Here is a 19,422-nt window from a genome sequence, read left to right as displayed (position 1 = left end):
ACCTAGGTTTAACTTTACTCTTAATCTGGGGTATTTTTAGACAAGCAGAATTTTGAATAATAGCAATCAAGTTGCAAGCTTAACAAAAGGACATAATTTCTATTATCTTTAAGAGAAGCATCAAAGAAACAAAGTCTTTGTTCTTAAGAAGATCTGAGCATCTAATAACCTATACACAACAAAACTATATTGCTGTTGCTATCGTTCAGAAACAGCCCATTTATGAAGTGAGTTTAAGTTTATCCTCCTCTAGAAATGTTTAATTCCAGACTGATGTTCCCAGACCGATTTTTATGCAAATTAATTAAAGCATTAGCTTGAGCCAAACTTAATTACCAGGCCTCCAAGAAACAATCATGTGATCTATTTCTAAAGAAAAGTGAAAGGATTTTTGGATTATCTATTCTAATGGTCCCCTCCCATTAGTATGGCTGATTGAGTTCACTGTATAAAAAATATACATATAAACTGTGGGATCCTTTATGCTCTTTTGTTTCTTCTGCCAGGCGGGATTAGGGCAAAGGACAGTGGGTGGAATTCAACCAGACTGAATGTAGAGAGGCAAACATAAAGCGTGCCCCCATGGGGTCAATAAAGCAGGATGGAATGTGGTATTTCTGAGAGGCTGAAGAGAAAGGCAGATGGGCTGAGTCATCATTAACACACAGCAGGCCTGGGTGCAGGGCCCCGTGCTCACACATACCTCCTCCATACAATATGCCAAATCCTGGCGTGGCTCAGGCATGAGCAAGTATGAGCATTCTTGGATTTCAAAGCTGAGAACCTCATTGCTTTCCCTATTTTTCACTAAATTTCAGGAAAATGAGAAAAAAAAATATGCATTTTCGTTTCAAGAGAAGATTGCCAAAATATGTAGAGCACACAGGTAAAAACAGGTGAAGAGTGAAAAGGGCGGGGAGAGGAATATTCCAAAAGAGCTTGGCGGTGGCCTCTTATCCTCAAAGTGAAGGGCCAGACCTTACTGGGAGGTGAGAAAATCCCTAGTATTCATCATAAGCCTTAGGCTACCACCCCATGTGGTCCCACCCAATCTGCGGTGCCCCAGGCCCTGGTGAAGTGCGATCTTCCTATTCCTGATGGAATTCCTCTGAGAATGTATGGAAGGGGGCACTGAGACTGGAGACACACTGCAGTAAAGTGGCTGCTTCTACTCTCCGAATGCCCTGGTCTTCCCCGTCACTGTACAAAGTCAGATCACAGATAATGAGTTAAGGTCCCAGCAATGACTGGGAGGCGGTGCGATGGTCAGTTCCCCATCAACAGTGATAGAGAATGAGGCTCACTCAAAACAGTGAAGGTTCCCTCCACGTCATCCTCCCAGTAAACAAATGTCAGGGATGACTAGAAACTTTACCAGGAGACATATCCTTATATAATGCCAAAGATAGAGGGAATCTAAGATAGTATCTAGTTTCTTGGCCTTTTTTTCTAAAGATAATAAAATTGAAGCCCAAAGAGGTTGTGATTTGCCTAAAACATTCAATTCTTCTTCCAAGGTTCTTTGCAATAAATATAGTATATGAAGCGTCTAGTAGCCTTAGCGCTTTGTTGCCAAAGGTACAATAGGAAGCAAGTTACAGACCCTAATTACTATTTAGAGACATTGATGAATACTATAACAGAGGGCCAATTAAATGGACATTTTGGGATCACTCCTTATTAGTAGGTGCTAGGAAGAGAAATGAATAAAACAGTATTTATCTTCACAGTGCTCATACCCTGATAAGGGAAACAAACAGATACAGCTATGTTACAGTGTGATGAGGAGAATAATAAACAGGTGAATAGGCAAAGGGACTCAATATGCAAAGATGTGATCACTCTATATGGTACCCAGAGGTGAAAAGGATGGAAATGGGTTTTGGGGGGAAGATTCTGCTCCATATAAAGACTTTTGTGACAAGTAGTATCACAACATAGTCTAAAGAATAAAGGGCACAAATGGAATTCTCATACATTTCTGGTGGCACTATAAAATGGAACAAACTCTTCAGAACACTGTTTTTTCAGGAACTAGTAAAGCTAAACATGCGTGTTGCCTGTTACTTAACAGTCTCACTCCTGTGTTTATACCCAAATGATATGAGTACATATGTCCATCAAAAGACATGTACAAGAATGTTTTTAGCAGTGTTATTCATTTAGCCCCAAACTGAAACATATTCCTACAATGGAAGAATATACGTCAGTGAGAAAGAATGGACAATTAATTGATGCATGTGGTGACTAGGATTAATCTTACAGAAAACAAGTATAAATAGTAAGATACAAAAGAGCACACACTGTATATTCTGTTTATATGGGCTGGGTACATACGCTTGTCTCACAGGAGCCAGTGCAGGTCACATGGTCACAGGCAGGGAATGAGGACCCTCTTACAGAAGTAGAGACAACTTGGAACAATGATACATCTCCCCCAGGGACAGACCCAGACAAAGAGCCCAAACACGTCTGCTTCACCTTCACACCTGTAACCTCTGGCTCCGGAATTTTTTTTTTTTAATTCAACAGTTAAATATCCTTAGCATAAAATCTTTCATTAAAATGATGCAAAGTGGACAGATTTCAATTTCTTCTCTTAGCACTTAAATGTTCTAGACACTATAGGGGAGAGGAGGAGAACCCAGGGGGTGCAGAAGTAAAACTATTTCTAGATAATCAGCCTTGGAGTAATCAAGAGCTAGCTGAATTCTCTCCTGACTTTTGCTATATTTAGTACGTGTTTTATGAGAATGGTTGAGCTGTTAGGTGACCCCCATCCCTGTGTGCTCACATTACTAAAGTTTTATTATACTCTCTTGATAGAAGAATGAAAGTACAAGCAGTGTTTTAATTTTCTAGGAATCCTCAAGATGGGAAATATCTATATAATAAAGGGAAATTGGATGCAACCCCTGCAACCCAGAAATTATTTAAAATTTCAAAACAGCCAGGTTGTATCCATTGATGTTCAGTGTATTTATAAGCTAAATATTAATTATACTAGTCAGTTCAAAGAAAAGTTTTTTGCCTACATTATCTGGATATTTCTCATAAAATACTTGATATAATTTTAATGATTTGCAAAATGACATCTTCACCCTCCACTTTGGTTCAAAACTGTTGTCTGCCTCTCCAGGCATGATCAAAGCCTGGTTTCTGAAATGTTTGCCTTTTTAAACCAGGAATAAAGCTATGGTCATGCATATCACATTTATTTTTCAATCACTGTTCTTAACAGGACAAAAGAATGATTCAATGAAGAATGAAATAAAAATTGAGGCAGAGTCCCAGAGCTCATATATGGAAACAGAAGGTATTGAAACCAGAATATATTGTTATCTGAGAATGACGTGAAACTGTGGATCATGACTTCTATATATACTGGTGTGTATGAGTGGGGTGCGTGTATGCTTTCAGCAGTGATCACTAGACAGTGGCGGTAGTGTTCTGCTTTGTATGCCCGTTGAAACTTGGAGGGGAAAAAAGAACTTGGTGCTTTAGTCACTGTTTTCTCAATGATTCCAACTAAAACATCCCTGAGTATCCTTCTGTCTCCTTCTATTTAGAGCTTTCATTGAACCAAGAAGATATCACGATCTTGGAGCAGCAAGAAGTGATTCCACTAACAGATGACCAAGAAGGAAAAGAAGGTGAAAAAGGTAGGACTGCTCTTAATTTAACCCATCAAGTATAAGAGTTTCTTTGGATTCCTGCCTAGAATTCAACCATCAGGGTTATCCTCATGAAACTGCAGTCTGTCAAGGGGCAAAATGAACATCTCTTTAATTCTAAACCTACTTTTGAAAGTAGAATAAAATCCAGAAGTAGCAAAAGAAGATACTTGTAACAGTTTTTCATCCTTTCAAAGAATATGAAGATGTTTTTATTATTCATTTAGATTCGATTTTTAAAAGTCACAGTTTTGAGAAAGGCTCTAAGAAATAGAAATTATGGACTAGACGGATAGAAGTCCTAGAAAATCTGAAATGGCTTTAAAACAAATAGATTAACCATTTTGTATTGATTTCATTCTGTCATCCTTCATATGGTAGTGACGAAGGAAACAATTTGTGTAAAATAAGCACATTATATGAACCTTCTAAATTATGTTTGTCCACTAATATTAGGGTACAATTATATTGAATACTGTTTAAAAAAATAAGTGAGCATTATAATGATTTCAGAGGACATAAGAAGAATGAACACTTGGTAAATTTTAAAGCAGCCTTTGGGGCAAGAAGTCAATATATTGAAGGTAAACATTTTTAAAAGTCTTTAAAAAATTATCAAAGAAATTTATTATTTATTAAAGAACTTAAAGAATTTCATTTTCCAATATAAAGCAATCTCTTAAAAGGAGGTAAAATGTGAAATAAAAAAGGAAATAATTTATCTCTTCTGCTGTATCATAAATCATACTGGTCTTAAAATGTGTTTGCAAAGTAGTTACAGAGTAATAACTTGACAGGCCTTGTTCACAGAACACAATGATCAATTTTGTTTTCAAATGAAAACACAGACATGATCTCAATTGTAAAATCAGGTCAATAGTAAGTACAGCTTCCAAATTATGAACTCTTTTTGGCAGCTGTGTTGATACAGTTTAATTACTAAGTCATGTTAGTGATTTTGACATCCTGTTTTAATTTCCACTGCATTTAGAGCACAATATTCTTCTATATCTATGCCTCTAATGACCTTTTCTCTAATTGTAAATCCTAGTTCAGCTTCATGACACCATGTTCCTGGCAAGTCAAGTAAATGGTATATTTGGAGAATTTTATGTCTGACGATGATAATAGAAAATTGATACAACCCTTACTTGAAATACAGATACATGGCCTTGCTCCTTTGTTACTGAACACCAGTTCATATTCCCCTCTCACAGTGAAGCCAAACAAACTGAAACATCAGAGTTTTGAGCAGAGAAAGGTTTATCAAGGGCCGTGAATGGGTGGCTCTTGTTCAAAACATTCCAAACTCCCTGAAGGGTTTCAGCAAAGCATTTTTAAAGGCCAGAGAGGGAGGGGCGTCCAAGGGTCTGTGATCAGCTGCTGCACAATTCTCTGATTGGTTGATGGTGAGGTAACAGGGCAGTGTGTCGCAGGAGTTAACATTGTCAGTCCTTAGGCTCCAGAAGGTCTGGGGGCTACACGCTCATGATCAGCAAGTAGTTAATTTCTTCCCTTTGGTGGTGGTTTTTAGCATCTGAAAAAGTAAGGAAATATGCATGAGATAGTCTTATCTGGGTACTTCAGAGTTGAGGTACAGAGGAGGATATGGGGAGGGGTCTGTTCCAGGAAGTCCCCTTAGGGTCTTGCTTGGTTATACATTCAGTTGTACTTGTAAAATATAAAATAGAGAATATTGCATCTGCCTGCTTAATTTCTCTATAGCAGAAATTATTTACTTTGTACGTTGTGCCTCAGGACATGCAAATGAGGAACATCAAACAACTGGTACATTGTCCTCTTTTTAACTTGACCTACAAGGGAAAAAGCTCGTGTTCAGCACACGTTGACTTGTCATCCTTCTCCCAGTGGCTTCTCCAGCATGTAGGACTCCTCTAGTTACTGAAGAGTTCAATTCTCCCTCGTAGGGATGCCAATCCTCTTCTGCAAATGGAGAAATGGCATGTGGGAAAGAAGTAAGATCAAATTCCGCTACTTGTAGCAACTTTTTTTTTAAATTAATTAATTAATTTATTTGTTTTATTGGCTGCGTTGGGTCTTCATTGCTGCGCGCAGGCCCTCTCTAGCTGCGGCCAGCGAGGGCTACTCTTCGCTGCGGTACGCTGGCTTCCCATTGCGGTGGCTTCTCCTGCTGCAGGGCACGGGCTCCAGGCGCGTGGGCTTCAGTAGTTGTGTCTCGTGGGCTCCAGAGCACAGGCCCAGCAGCTGAGGTACACAAGCTCAGCTGCTCTGTGGTATGTGGGATCCTCCCGGACCGGGGCTTGAGCCCGTGTGCCCCGCACTAGCAGGAGGACTTCTAACCACTGCACCACCAGGGAAGCCTCTTGCTTGTAGCAACTTTGAAGTTGAATTTCTTTGTTTAAAATTTGACTTTTCACTGTCGGAGAGTAATAATGCTTAATGGGCTTGAATTAACTGAGTTTTCCCTTCTTTACCAGAGATAATTAACTTGGCCCTGCCTTGAATATTTCTGTTTAAATTCGAAATAACTTAAAATTAACCACCTTTATCATCTTATTCGTTGCTTCAAAGTAAGAGTTAAAAGCTATTCTCTTACATATAAAGAAAGTAACCAAAGAAAAAGGGAGCAATGTAGATTTGGGGTGCACTGCAGCAGCCCTGCCCCCCACTGACAAGCTGGATGACCTGGGGCAGATTATTTAATCTTTCAATGCCTCAGTTTCATCATCTGTAAGAGGGTGATGACAGATACGCTTGTGATGAAACTTTAATGAGTAAAGTGATGTAAAGCAACTCCAACCATACCTGACACATAGAAAGCACACCTTAAGTGTTTAGTACTTATCATAATTGGATAAATTGATGACAAAATCGAGAGAGTCCACATGTGGAGTTCCCCAAGTCCATTCCTAACTATTTTGAAGCCATAAAGCTTCCATATAGTCTACAATATCCTTCAGCAGTAAATAGTTCTGCCCATTTTGTTTTCAGTACCATCTCCTGCAGGCTGTTTCAACATGTATATTTAATACAGAAAGATAGAACAATTAATGAAAGGTAAGGTGGGAGACATTTCTGTGTATTGAGAACTTTTTTTTTTTTTTTTTGGTTAAGATCTCAGTCTTCTGTTTGAGAAATGCTGATTCAACCATAATTTTTATTTTTAGAAGAAGATGCCATTGATTTATTGGTAGATCCACAGAATAAAATTAGTCATTGAATGTTCTTTTCTTTTGTTTCCTATAGTTACTGAAGAGTTTTGTTTGAAAATATTTTGAGAACGTAACTCCAGGGTTTGTGTATATTCACAGTGTCTCTTAGTGGAAAGTTGCATACACGCATTAAGAGCTACTCTTATCTGAAAAAAAAAAAAAAAACAAATGAGTACTCTGTTAAATTTGTAGGGATATTCTTTACAGCCTTAGAAATATTGGTTCTCTCTTGAGGATCTTTCTAAGGAGACAGAAAGTGATTCCTTTCAAAAAATTCCAGACCAGGAAAAATGTATAACCTTTTTGTCTCATTTCACAGCATTCTATATAAGATTAGAAAATGTAGATAATCTTTAGGATATGTCTTCGATGGCTCCCAGGTGTATGGGCACAGACGTTGTAACATTAAGTTTGGAAGTTAGCTCTACCAAAATATGGGTTTTGAAGAGAAGAGAAAATATTCAGCAGAAGTTCACGCTGATAAAATTATACAATAGCACAATGGACATTTCCCTAGGAGACGTGAAATACAGAAATTTCAGCAGGCGTAAAGTGCACATAGGGCAGCTTTTCTCATATAGCCACATTGCCTCTTCCTAAATGAGTCCGGTTTTATGCTTTCCCAGCAGGATCTGCAGCACATAGGAAACCCAGTAAAATAACATCATTTAGGTTAGTAACCAAATAGGAAAGTAATCTTATAGGTGATCTCCTCTAAAAAGATCTCGTTTTAGCATAAAATATGACTTTAGCCAGCATTAAAATGTTTTTTCTGAAGATTTCTATATCTAGTGGAATTTAGAAATAGTTCATATAAAATCTTAACTAGATCAACATTGTATCATTATTATATCACATAATTTTAACTTATGTTTCTTAGAAATATATTGGACTTCCCAAGTGTTATACAGAATGCATGCATTCCAATTATTTTTCTTGGATCCAGCAATAAGTATAATATGGAATAAAAATCCTTTATCTTGGGCTGATCAAAATGTTGATGGAGATTTAAAGTATATTATGGTATAAGGTCTTCTTGGAAAAAGATGGATATTGACAGGCATGCAAGTAGGAAGTGAAGTGTAAATCAGCAACAAGTATAAATTATCACGTCCTTTGGCTCATGTTTTGGCCTCTGACGAGCAGGACCATGAGACTAAGTGTGCAGAGAGCCATGGCTTCTTGCTCTGGCTATGTGGTTTCTGGCAATTCTTTACCTTTTATAAATTCCAGTTTCTGGGGTAGTAAAATGAGGGGCATGAACTCAATAATGCAGGGATGAGACTGTCCGATTTTATAAACTTTCTTGGAAGGCCAGCTCTGAAGAACCACATTCTTGATGAAACAAGGGGTGATGAGATGGGAGCCAGTGGTCATCAATACACTGAGAAAGCTGAAACTGTAGGTTTTACTCAGTTTTATTCATTGTATCCTATTGATAAAAATGCAGAGGGACTCTAGACCAGACAAAAAGATCAGCCAGACTAACTTCTTTTATTTCAGGACTTAACCAATAATTGGACAGCTAGTGATTCCCGGAAGATACTTTAAATGGGATAAACGTGCCCTTTAGCTCAAATTAGGTTGACCCACAAACTCTGCTCAGAACCAGGCTAGATTTACGTCACCCATCTTTTTTAGTCCACATGAGAAACTTCTTTTCTTGTAGTTCCTCTGGTCACTGTTTTCATCTTTCAGTGAACACAGAGTGAACCACTTTCTCTTCTGCTCCTACTAATCAAATCCCTTAGGGTTTTATTTTGTCTTCAAGACACCACTACACAGCCCTTGGTGTTTTCCATTATTGATGGGATTCTTACATCACTGACACAGCCCTTTCCCCTCTACTTGAAAATCAGCCTCCACACCAGCAATGCAGCAACAACACAAACACACGTTCAGGCTTTCATACTCCAGTCTGTGTGCTTTGCTATGGAGAATCATGATTCAGGCACAGTTTGGATTCATGCAAAATATTATATGAACTTTCATCTTGATTAATTAACTTACTGGAACTTTATATATTCTGAAATCTTATCTTGTATATCATATACTGTTATGTGATATAATAATGATACAATGTTGATGTAGTTAAGATTTTATATGAAATATTTCTGAATTCCACTAGAAATAAAAATCTTCAGAAAAAACATTTTAATGCCGGCTAAAGTCATATTTTATGCTAAAACGTGAGATCTTTTTAGAGGAGATCACCTATAAGATTACTTTCCCATTTGGTTATTAATCTAAATGATGTTATTTTACTGGATTTCATATGTGTTTATCTTATCTTGTATCTTATCTTTTCAAATGAAGTCAACTTTAGTAATCCTGCATAATTCACATTGGCAGCACGATAATTTAGGTGTTTTAGGGCAGCTTCATTTTCCAATGATTTTTTCTGTTATCAGTCTTTTTTCCTAATCATATTTTGTAGCTGGAATTTGTCAGCCAAAATTTTATTTTAGAATATAAGATAAATTAATAATGCTGGTGCCTGTTCAGCTTTTGTGAATATTTTTGTGTTTAATGAAATTCCTTGTATTCGTTAAATACACTGAATGTAAAAACTATGAAGTTTTAAGCTAAATTATTTGTCTTCTGCATATCTCTATGTATGTAATATATACATGTAAAACCAGTTCATTCAAATTCCACTGTATAAGAAGTAAAGATAGAATGTTTCATTCACATTTAACATTTTTTTAAATTTATTTTTAAAGTATGAATTTTCTTCAGGTTTCTCCCTCAAATAAAAGTGTAACTGACCTATAATTTTAAAGTTAAAAAATAGAAAAGTAAAAAGCATATTCACTGCAACAATAATAATTTTGGTTCCCATAATGCAATATTGTGTAAATTTAGATTAAACATGTGTAAACCTCATATGTGGCTTCTCAAGAAAGTATACTTGGCCTCTTGAATGTGGCCAAGTCCCCAGCAGGCTATCATCGTCTTGTCTTTTAAGATTTAGAAAAACTTTCCCTGAAGCTCCATTTTACATGTCAGGGAGGAAGTACCACAAATCCAAGTAATATGTGTAGGCTCAAGTGGACATTAGGATAAAAATTTGTAATCCTTCGTCTATCCCTGTCTGGGGAATTTTGAGAGACCATCTCTACTAATTCTCTAGCATCCAGCTTTGTTTCTGGATCCCTTTTTCTTTTCATTTTTTATTTTTAACTTTGTATCAAGCCTAGGTTGTCTGGTTTTCCCCCAAGACCTATAACCTTGTGGCTTATCAAAGTAATTTCCAAAGATAAAACAGATCTCTTCCTTAAGTGGAATTCTATCTCTAGGTGTTGAACTTTTTATTTCTGTCTGCTACATTAGAGTTCTGCAACTCTTTGTGCATGAAGTACCTTAATTCTTTTTTTTTTTCTCAAAACAACTTTTTATTGAAGTATAGTTGATGTACAATGTTGTATAAGTTTCAGGTATACAGCTAAGTGATACAGATATATATGTATATACTCTTTTTCAGATTCTTTTCCATTATAGGTTATTATAAGATATTGAATATAGTTCCCTGAACTATACAGTAGGACCTTGTTTTTTATTTTATATATAGTGGTGTGTATGTGTTAATCCCAAACTCCTAATTTATCCCTCCCTCCCCTTTCCTCTTGGGTAAGCGTAAATTTGTTTTCTGTGTCTGTGAGTCTCTTTCTTTTTTGTAAATAAGTTTGTTTGTATCATTTTTTTAAGATTCCACATATTAGTGATATCATTTGATATTTGGCTTTATCTGACTTACTTAGTAGGTCCATCCATGTTGCTGTAAATGGCATTATTTCTTTCTTTTTTATGGCTGAGTAGTATTCCATTGTGTGTGTGTGTGTGTGTGTATATATATATATATATATATATATATATAACAAATCTTCTTTATCCATTCATCTGTCAATGGATCCATTCATTCTTTCTGTCAATGGATCCATTCTGTCATTCATTCTGTCAATGGATCCATTCAAATCTGCTTTATCCATTCATCTGCCAATGGATATTGGGGTTGTTTCCATGTCTTGGCTGTTGTAAGTAGTGCTGCTATGAATATGGGTGCATGTATCTTTTCATTTTAGAGTTTTCGTCTTTTACAGATATATGCCCAGGAGTGGGATTGCTGGATCATATGGTAACTCTATTTTTAGTTTTTGAAGGAACCTCTACTATTCTCCATAGTGGCTGCATCAATTTACATTCCCACCAACAGTGTAGGAGGGTTCCCTTTTCTCCACACCCTCTCCAGCATTTATTATCTGTAGACTTTTTGATGTTGGCCTGTCTGACAGGTGTGAGGTAATACCTCATTGTAGCTTTGATTTGCATTTCTCTAATAATTAGTGATGTTGAGCATCTTTTCATGTGCCTTTTGGCCATCTGTATGTCTTCTCTGGAGAAATGTCTATTTAGGTCTTCTCCCCATTTTTTGATTGGGTTGTTTGTTTTTTTTCCATTGAGATGTATGAGCTATTTGCATATTTTGGAAATAAGTCCCTTGCCAGTCGCATCATTTGCAAATATTTTCTCCCAGTCTGTACGTTGTCTTTTTGTTATGTTTATGGTTTCCTTTGCTGTGCAAAAGCTTTTAATTAGGTCCTTTTTGTTTATTTTTGTTTTTATTTCCATTACTCTAGGAGATGGATCCAAAAAAATATTGCTGTGATTTATGTCAAAGAGTGCTCTACCTATGTTTTCCTCCAGGAGTTTTATAACATCCATTCTTACATTTAGGTCTTTAATCCATTTTGGGTTTATTTTCCTACGTGGTATTAGAGAATGTTCTAATTTCATTCTTTTACATGTAGCTGTACAGTTTTCCCAACACCACTTATTGAAGAGACCATCTTTTCCCCGTTGCATATTCTTGCCTCCTTTGTCGTAGATTAATTGACCGTAAGTTCATGGGTTTATTTCTAGGCTTTCTATCCTGTTGCATTGATCTATGTGTCTGTTTTTGTGCCATTATCATGCTGTTTTGATGACTGTAGCTTTGTAGTATAGTCTGAAGTCAGGGAGCCTGATTCCTCCAGTTCCATTTTCTTTCTCAAGATTGCTTTAGCTATTCAGGGTCTTTTGTGTTTCCATACAAATTTTTAAACTTTTTGTTCTGGTTCTGTGAAAAATGCCACTGGTATTTTGATACGGATTGCATTAAATCTGTAGATTGCCCTGGATAGTATGGTCATTTTAACAATATTGATTCTTCCAGTCCAAGAACTGGAAGTACCTTAATTCTTATCACAACTAATGAAAAGAGTAGTTTTTTATTTGCATCTAAACATTATTTTACATATACTATCCTTAAATAGTCCAGAAAATTAGCCTCCTCGATAAACAGTGAGTATAATTGTTAATGTTTGGTGACACATTCATTATATCTGCCCTCTTCTCCAAGATATTAAATAATGCTAAACTGTAATTTTCAGAAAGATGAAATCATGACTCATGATCTTCCATAAATACGTGTAAAAGATTTTATTTACATCATTAATTAATAAGGGGACCAGTAAGATGTAAAACTGGTTCAAAAAAGAATAATATATATACGTATATCCAAATGTATATGTATATCTCCATAATACACATACAATCAGGAATACCAAATATATCCATACATATACACATACACCCATGATTCAGGAATACTGACATTTGAAAGACTGGTTAATATCATATAGGACAGTAAAATGTATTCTTTCTTCTCCACCAAACAGAATACATTTACACTGCTATGAAGAAGTCTCATTTTCATTATTATAAGTTTTCTACGAGGTAACTTCTACCTCTACAGATTTGTAAAACAGTATAGTTGTAGAAAGTCAAAGGAGTAACACGGTTATAGATTCAGATCATCTTCAATTCTCTGCCCTGTGAACACCAGATGCCTTGGCCTTCCCAGACTCTCAGCTCAGTCTCCTCCACTCAGGGAGTCTGCTGGGTTGTGCACTGTGGCCTGGAAAGTCTCACCAGACAGTCAGTGGGGACAACCACAAGGCTCACCTGACTTCCTGACTCTCAGGCATCACTGAGACTTACCAAATTTTAATATGAATTGGTACTTTTATTCTCCATGACAATGGAAAAATATTAGCATACTTAAATTTAATATGCCTCATCCCAATAAATGCCACTATTGCAATATATTTTAATTCTAAGTGTATCTTAACTCCCATAATACATTATTCTTATTATAATCATAATTGATTTGTACCATCACTATTCATTTAGACTTATCCAATAATTACCATTTACCTCACTTATAATTCCTTCCTTCATCTTTGACCATCTGGGATCAATATCCTTCCACCTGAAGAACACAAAAAGGCCACTAGGTAACAGAACTAACAAATGCAGGTCTAATCTATAAATTGACTGGGGTGGATAGTTAGGGATTGTAATAATATGGATGTGTAAATATGTTCATTTACACATTTTGTTGTAAAGACCAAAATATTGTCAACCCAAATTTTAACACAGAACCTTAAAGTCAGATATTATTTGGAGTATCTGCTTTCAAAGACCACAGAAGTTCATCATCTACTTACATAAAGGATTTTTTAAAATAGCCACAAAATATTATGTCATATATATTGGATAAAGTATTTACTGTACCTGGGTTTAGACTTAACCACTTCACTCAACTCATCAGATGAAGGAACTTCCGGACCCTATTGACTGTACAAAAGGTACATCCATTCTGATTTGAATTTCAAATATAAAGTGCTACTTTTCTTTCTGCTTTAGAAAGAAACTCAATTTCTTTTCATTACTCTTTATACGTCAGGTGCCTTCATTTCAGCACAGTATGTAAAGAACAGGTGGTGTAAGGAGTACTTTGAATGTTAATTATTTTTTTCATTTATTTCACTGTGAGGATTTACCTTTCAATGTGTTTTTATAATCAAGATAGAAACAGGAAGCTTGCTGCTTGAACGTTTCACTACATTCATTTTATGGCATCTGCTGCAATGATTTTAAAAAAGAAAAAGGAGGTAGGCATTTTAACAATGGCAAGGGGTTTGGGTTGATTGCATGTGATCGCTTTATTTCATTATGAATCTTCAAAAGAAATGTTGAGATGAATCAGTCATGTTTCTAACCAATAAATATCACTCGTAGTTAGAGCTTACATTTTTGACATAGAAGCACGTCTGTTCACTTTTCAGAAATGTCATAATTTATTAGTCTCGGATTTTATTTGAAACTAATAGAAAAAAACTACAGAGAAATAGGAATGAAAGAGAAAAAACTGCATATTTCTTCTTAAACACATACGTCAAAGGAGAATGTTTACTTCCATGTATCGTATCTAGCTTATTTCCCAAATACACACAAAGTTTAGTTCACCCATCCTTCATTTTTCTTATAATATTGAGCATAATTCATAAAATAATATTTAGGAGGTGTGCAGTTCATAATATATTAAGACATGTAAGTTCAACGGAAAGGAACACTTATCAAAATTAACATAGTCATTTCATACTATTACATTACTCATTTTTCCCATTAACAAAATATATATTATAGACAGCCTTAAGCAATCAGAAAGCAAAACTTGCACAAAATGTAGAAATTATATATAATTAATGGATAATAATAGACAAGATAAATACAGATATAATGTGTGTGTGTGTGTGTGTGTGTGTGTGTGTGTGTAAGTGAGAGAGAGAGAGAGCCAGCAAGCGCCTGAGATGTGAAGGTGCTAAGTTGCTAGCATTGAGGATGGAATAAGGAGGCCATGTAAGATAAGGAATACAGGCAGCCTCTAAAAACTGGAATATGTAAGGAAATGGATTCTTCCCAGATCCTCCAGAAGGAAGGTAATTCTGCTGACACCTTGATTTTAGCCCCATAAGACCCATTTCAGACTTCCGGCCTCCAGAATTATAAGATAATAAATTTGTGTTATGTTAAGACACAGCCTATGGTAATTTGTTGCAACAGGAATAGGGAACTAATAAATTAACCCTCAACATGGTTTCTCCAAACCATGTTGAAAAATTTAGGCTTTTCTTAAATAGATCCCCAGAGAAAGGAGAGACCCCAATATCTTCCCATGCTCGAGTTGGGAATTACCATAAAGTTGTCCCTCCTTCTATAATCTATGCTGAATTAGGCAGCATTTTTATTATCGTGACCCATCCCTTCTTTTTAAATTTTAGAATTCTATTTATTTTTTTATACAGCAGGTTCTTATTAGTTATCTATTTTATACAGATTAGTGTATACATGTCAATCCCAATCTCCCGATTCATCCCGCCACCACCCCCACCACCCCCTGCCACTTTCCCCCCTTGGTGTCCGTACGTTTGTTCTCTGTATCTGTGTCTCTATTTCTGCCCTGCAAGCTGGTTCATCTGTACCATTTTTCTAGGGACCCATCCCTTTTTAATGTCAGTCTCTGTTGGTTGCACAACTGGAATTTAATTCTGGTAAATCTAATTACTGCCTCCACAGTAAGTGCCAGTAGAATAGTTATGCATCTCTAGGAGATTAAAAGAAAAGGAATCAAAGGCAGTAAGAAAATGAAGAAAGGAAGAAGAGGAAAGGAAGGAAGGAACGAGAAAAAAAGAAGTAAAAGAGATAGGAAGAAAGGAGGGAGAGAAGGAAAAAGGGTAGAAGGAAGGGAAAAGGCTGGTTTCTATTTTCTGGCCTGGGAAAAACAATGATTTAAGTAAATATCCAACCAATACTTTTTGGAAATGGAGGAGATATAAAATTCATGTCCAACAAATGTTCCAACTGAGCTCTCCCTGACTAATATCACAAAATGTGAATAGAGAAATTCTTGACCCTAATCCTTGTTCAGGTGTTATTCTAGCACAATGGCTCTCAAACTTAGGTGTATATAAGAATTAAAGTGTTCGTTAAAACACGGATTTCTGGGCCCTACCGCCAGAGATTTGGATACAGGAGGTCTTGGTGGGCTTGTGACCTGCACTTCCATCAAGCTCCTAGGTAATGGTGATGCTGCTGGTCTGTGGACCACATTTTGAATGGCACCACTACTGTAGTATTTTGCATCCAAATTTAGACAATTCTTTTTGAAAAATCCCTTAGACCTTTGCCTCTGCCTTATTTTTGTTGCAGGGTGGGATGTTTAAACATGGCAAAGATGATGGATGGATGGGTGGATAGACAGACAGACAGGTGATACAGAACATACTCCTCAGTAGATCCGAATCACCTGGATGCCTCGTTAAAGGGTAGATTGCTGGACCCTATACCTCAAGTTCAGATTCAGTAGGTCTGTGGCGACGAGCAAGCAGGAGATTGCATTTTTAACAAGTTCCCAGATGATGTTGAGGCTGCTGGTCCAGGTACCATATTTTGAGAACCACTGGCAAAGCCCTTGTTCATTATCCACACTGGCTGTCTCACATCAGGCACTGAGAGAGGAAAGGGTCTCTTAGCATCATCCTGGACTCCCAGACCTGCAGCTGGGAGACTGGACAGATGGAGACCTCTTCCCAACTCAGACCCCTGTTTGTCTGAGATCAGCTGCCTGTAAGCCGCTCTTCCCACCTGTGCCCTCCTTGTGGTCACCGATACAGTGCATCTTTCCCCCAGGGCGGGTCTAGGAGGCCATGTGGAAGAGGGAGCACAGAGACTGCATGCCCAGGTTAGGAAGGTGAGGGAGAGGACTCTGTCCATTGGGAAGCAGACCCGGGGCACACCAAGAGCATCCAGAGAATACATTTGAATTGTGCGTCTGAAAAATGTGTTCCTGGTTTTGATGAAAAGGGAATAATGAAGAAAATAAAAACATTTCGCCATTAGTTTAGTAGTTTTACCCACCTTCAGATACGGAATCAAGACAAAGAAACACGAAAGAGAATGGCATTCCATCTGTAAAGTTTGGGGGAAAAAATAGGATTGGGGGCAGAAACTGCCGCTCAACTTATAGGAGTTACTGTACACAAAGTAAAAATAAACTTTGATTTAGCGGTCCCCTTTCTGATTTGTCAGTTTGTCTTCCATAATCTAACATTTTCTCAGCTGAATTTGAGGGGATTCGTTACTTTTTAAAAAATAAAAGGAGAAACTGAACAGGGCTTTTAGAGCAATGCACATAAGCTGTTTGCCATATGGAATCAACACCTGGGGCACTGATTTGGAAACTCAATGCAGGCTGCGCACCTGGATTGCCAAGTATAACAGAACAACTGTCTGGCTGACAGCATCAGAGAGGACGCGCTTTGCCAGGGCTGCATCTTTGAGGACCACAGATAACCTGGAGAGAAGTCCAGAGGTTGGGCTGAAACCTACTTCCCATTTAGGAGCATCTCTTTTCTCTCCTTTCCACAAAGTACCTGTGATTTCTAACTAGAAACCCTTTGCTAAACCAAGCTGACCTAATTCCCCTTTCTCCCTCAAAAAATGCATCCCTTTTTTTGGTGTTGCTGTTTGGCTTTGTTTATTCGCTAAGCACTGCCTAGTTGCTTAGTCCTCTAAGCCTGTTTGGCCTTCCTTCCCCAACATTCCAAGCAGTAATAGCCTCATTGACCCAGTAATTAAAGAAATCCTGTACCTTTCCACTCTGGCTAGCTGCCCTCTTTCTTTTCGTCTATTGTTCTTTTAGCAACACCACCAGCAGATGGTTAGAGATTTTTTTCACCGTTTCAATAGCTTTATATTTTTCCCATCTCATCAGGCATATCTCAGCCAAATGTAATTAGCTTAAGGCTTTTGAGTCCTCATGGGAGATCAGTTAAAGACCTGAGCGATTTCAATAAAGAGCTTGAAAAGGAATCCTGGAAGGGGAGGCATAGCCACAGGAGAGCCGTTATTCTTTAGAAGCAAAGACCTCTCTCCCCTTCCCCATCTCTCCTTCTTTTGGCATGTTAAGTTTCCAGAATATTCATGAGGCCTCCAGGACTTTGGAGCTCTGTTGGGACCATTATTGGGTGGGTGGTATATCTAAGCTCTCTTCCTAGAGGTCAGTGTTTGGTTCCTTTTAATGGATTTCAATCAAGGAGCGCTTTGGGGTAGCCCTTAAGTTACTCCTAAATGGCAAACAGTTTGTTTGCTAAATCTCTTAGCCTTTTCATTCAGTTTTTTTATCCTCTGGTTGTTGGAAACTGGCTGGTAAGCCTTCTTTGTAGTTCTGAGCATTTGATATGAAGGCTAAGTTAATTAACCGCAATCCAGATTTGCACCCTGCCTTTGAGTGATACTGAACCCCCTTTATTTCTGAATGGCCACATGTACCACTGCAGTTGATCCCACAGCCCAAGCTCTTTCCCCCCGTACTTGGGAGAAAGCAAGTTTTTGGGACCAAATTAAACTCAATTTTTACTTAAATGGAGTGAAGTAGCACTTACGCTAAGCGTGTGAAGCACAGATTTTTCGTGGGCTGCTAGGAGAGGGGCATGGGCTCCTCCTTGAATTGTGTGATGTGTACTTTCCCCAAGCACTCAAGTGGGAGTCTCCAAGCCTCAGGTGTTGGGTGGTAGGATGATTAACTGTGGTCTCATGACAGTTTCTCATTACCAAGATTTGGGTAAAAGGGAGTTATTCTTTGTAAATCCATTGCCATCTTTTTCACATAAAAGGAACTAATGCCAACATTTGATTAGAATGACTTTTTTTTAGTCTCAGGTGGACTAATTAGCTTTTTTTTTTTTTTTTTTAGTAGTGATGCATAGCTACGGACATGTGCCTATAAGGAAGATTTTCTGTGTATGCCACATCTGTAGAGAGCATGACAATCACGACTTAGGGGAAAATTCCTTTGAAAACATGGGAAGTGTGTTCTGAGCAGTGTCATACCATTGAGTAGGCTTACAAGGCAGACCCCAAACACTTATAAATGGACTTACTGTTGTCTCCAAAATAGGACATAACATTTAAAGTAAAAATGGACTTACAAGAAGGATGTAAGCAGGGGAGAGGTTTTCTGAAGGTAGACAAATAGGAACTTGGTCTTTTACAGAAGCTTTTCATAAATGTTAGTTTTGCATAGAAGAATGAAAACTCAATTACAGTAAAGCTGCACTGTCATTGCCTAGAATACAACACGCCCAAGAAACTAGACTATCCCAGCCAGGGGTACAGTTCTGGTTCATGAAACTGATTGTACGGGTGGAAAATGAGTAAGAAAAAGAGAAAAGGAAAGGAAATTGCTGGCAAGAACTTCATTTTTTAACAAGATACAGAGAGATACAAGGATGGTCAGCAAACTTGATGTGCAGAAAATATGCAGAAATGCTCTTCTGTAGCATCTTATACAACAGCGTGGTCATTAGCCAGAGTTCTGGGGGCAGGATAACTTTGGTCCATTCCATTCTCCAAATAGCTGATGCTTAATCAGAAAACTGTGAAGCCAGCCTCTCTATTTTAGAAATTTCCAAAATGATGATATTCATTTTCCTCCATTTTGAAGTTATAGAAATTAAGGGTGTGCAGAGTTAGTGCCCCTGGGGGTCACGCATGCAGTTGGGGGTGCCAGGACCGACGTTTGTTGTCTAAGTTGTGGCCCAGCCTTCTCTCCACCTCACCTTTCCTCTATGAGCTGCTGTTGGGGAGGAGGAAATTCCCCCTCTAACCCT

General features: G+C 37.6%; 1 pseudogene across 1 annotated transcript in view; it reads left to right on the top strand.

The window, feature by feature from the left end:
• The window catches only part of LOC309973445 (ADP-ribose glycohydrolase MACROD2-like), a 794,489-nt pseudogene that overhangs the window by 711,234 nt on the left and 63,833 nt on the right, over positions 1-19,422 (top strand). The window contains exons 10-11 of the transcript XR_014327208.1: positions 3,242-3,316; positions 3,570-3,662. The product of XR_014327208.1 is annotated as an ADP-ribose glycohydrolase MACROD2-like (transcript). The remainder of the gene's footprint in view (positions 1-3,241; positions 3,317-3,569; positions 3,663-19,422) is intronic.

Source organism: Leucopleurus acutus (genome assembly GCF_964270905.1).
Source record: "Leucopleurus acutus genome assembly, chromosome: 16".
Classification (NCBI taxonomy): Eukaryota; Metazoa; Chordata; class Mammalia; order Artiodactyla; family Delphinidae; genus Leucopleurus; species Leucopleurus acutus.
The sequence above is the reverse complement of the archived record's forward strand: the minus strand, read 5'-3'. Positions and strand labels throughout refer to the sequence as shown.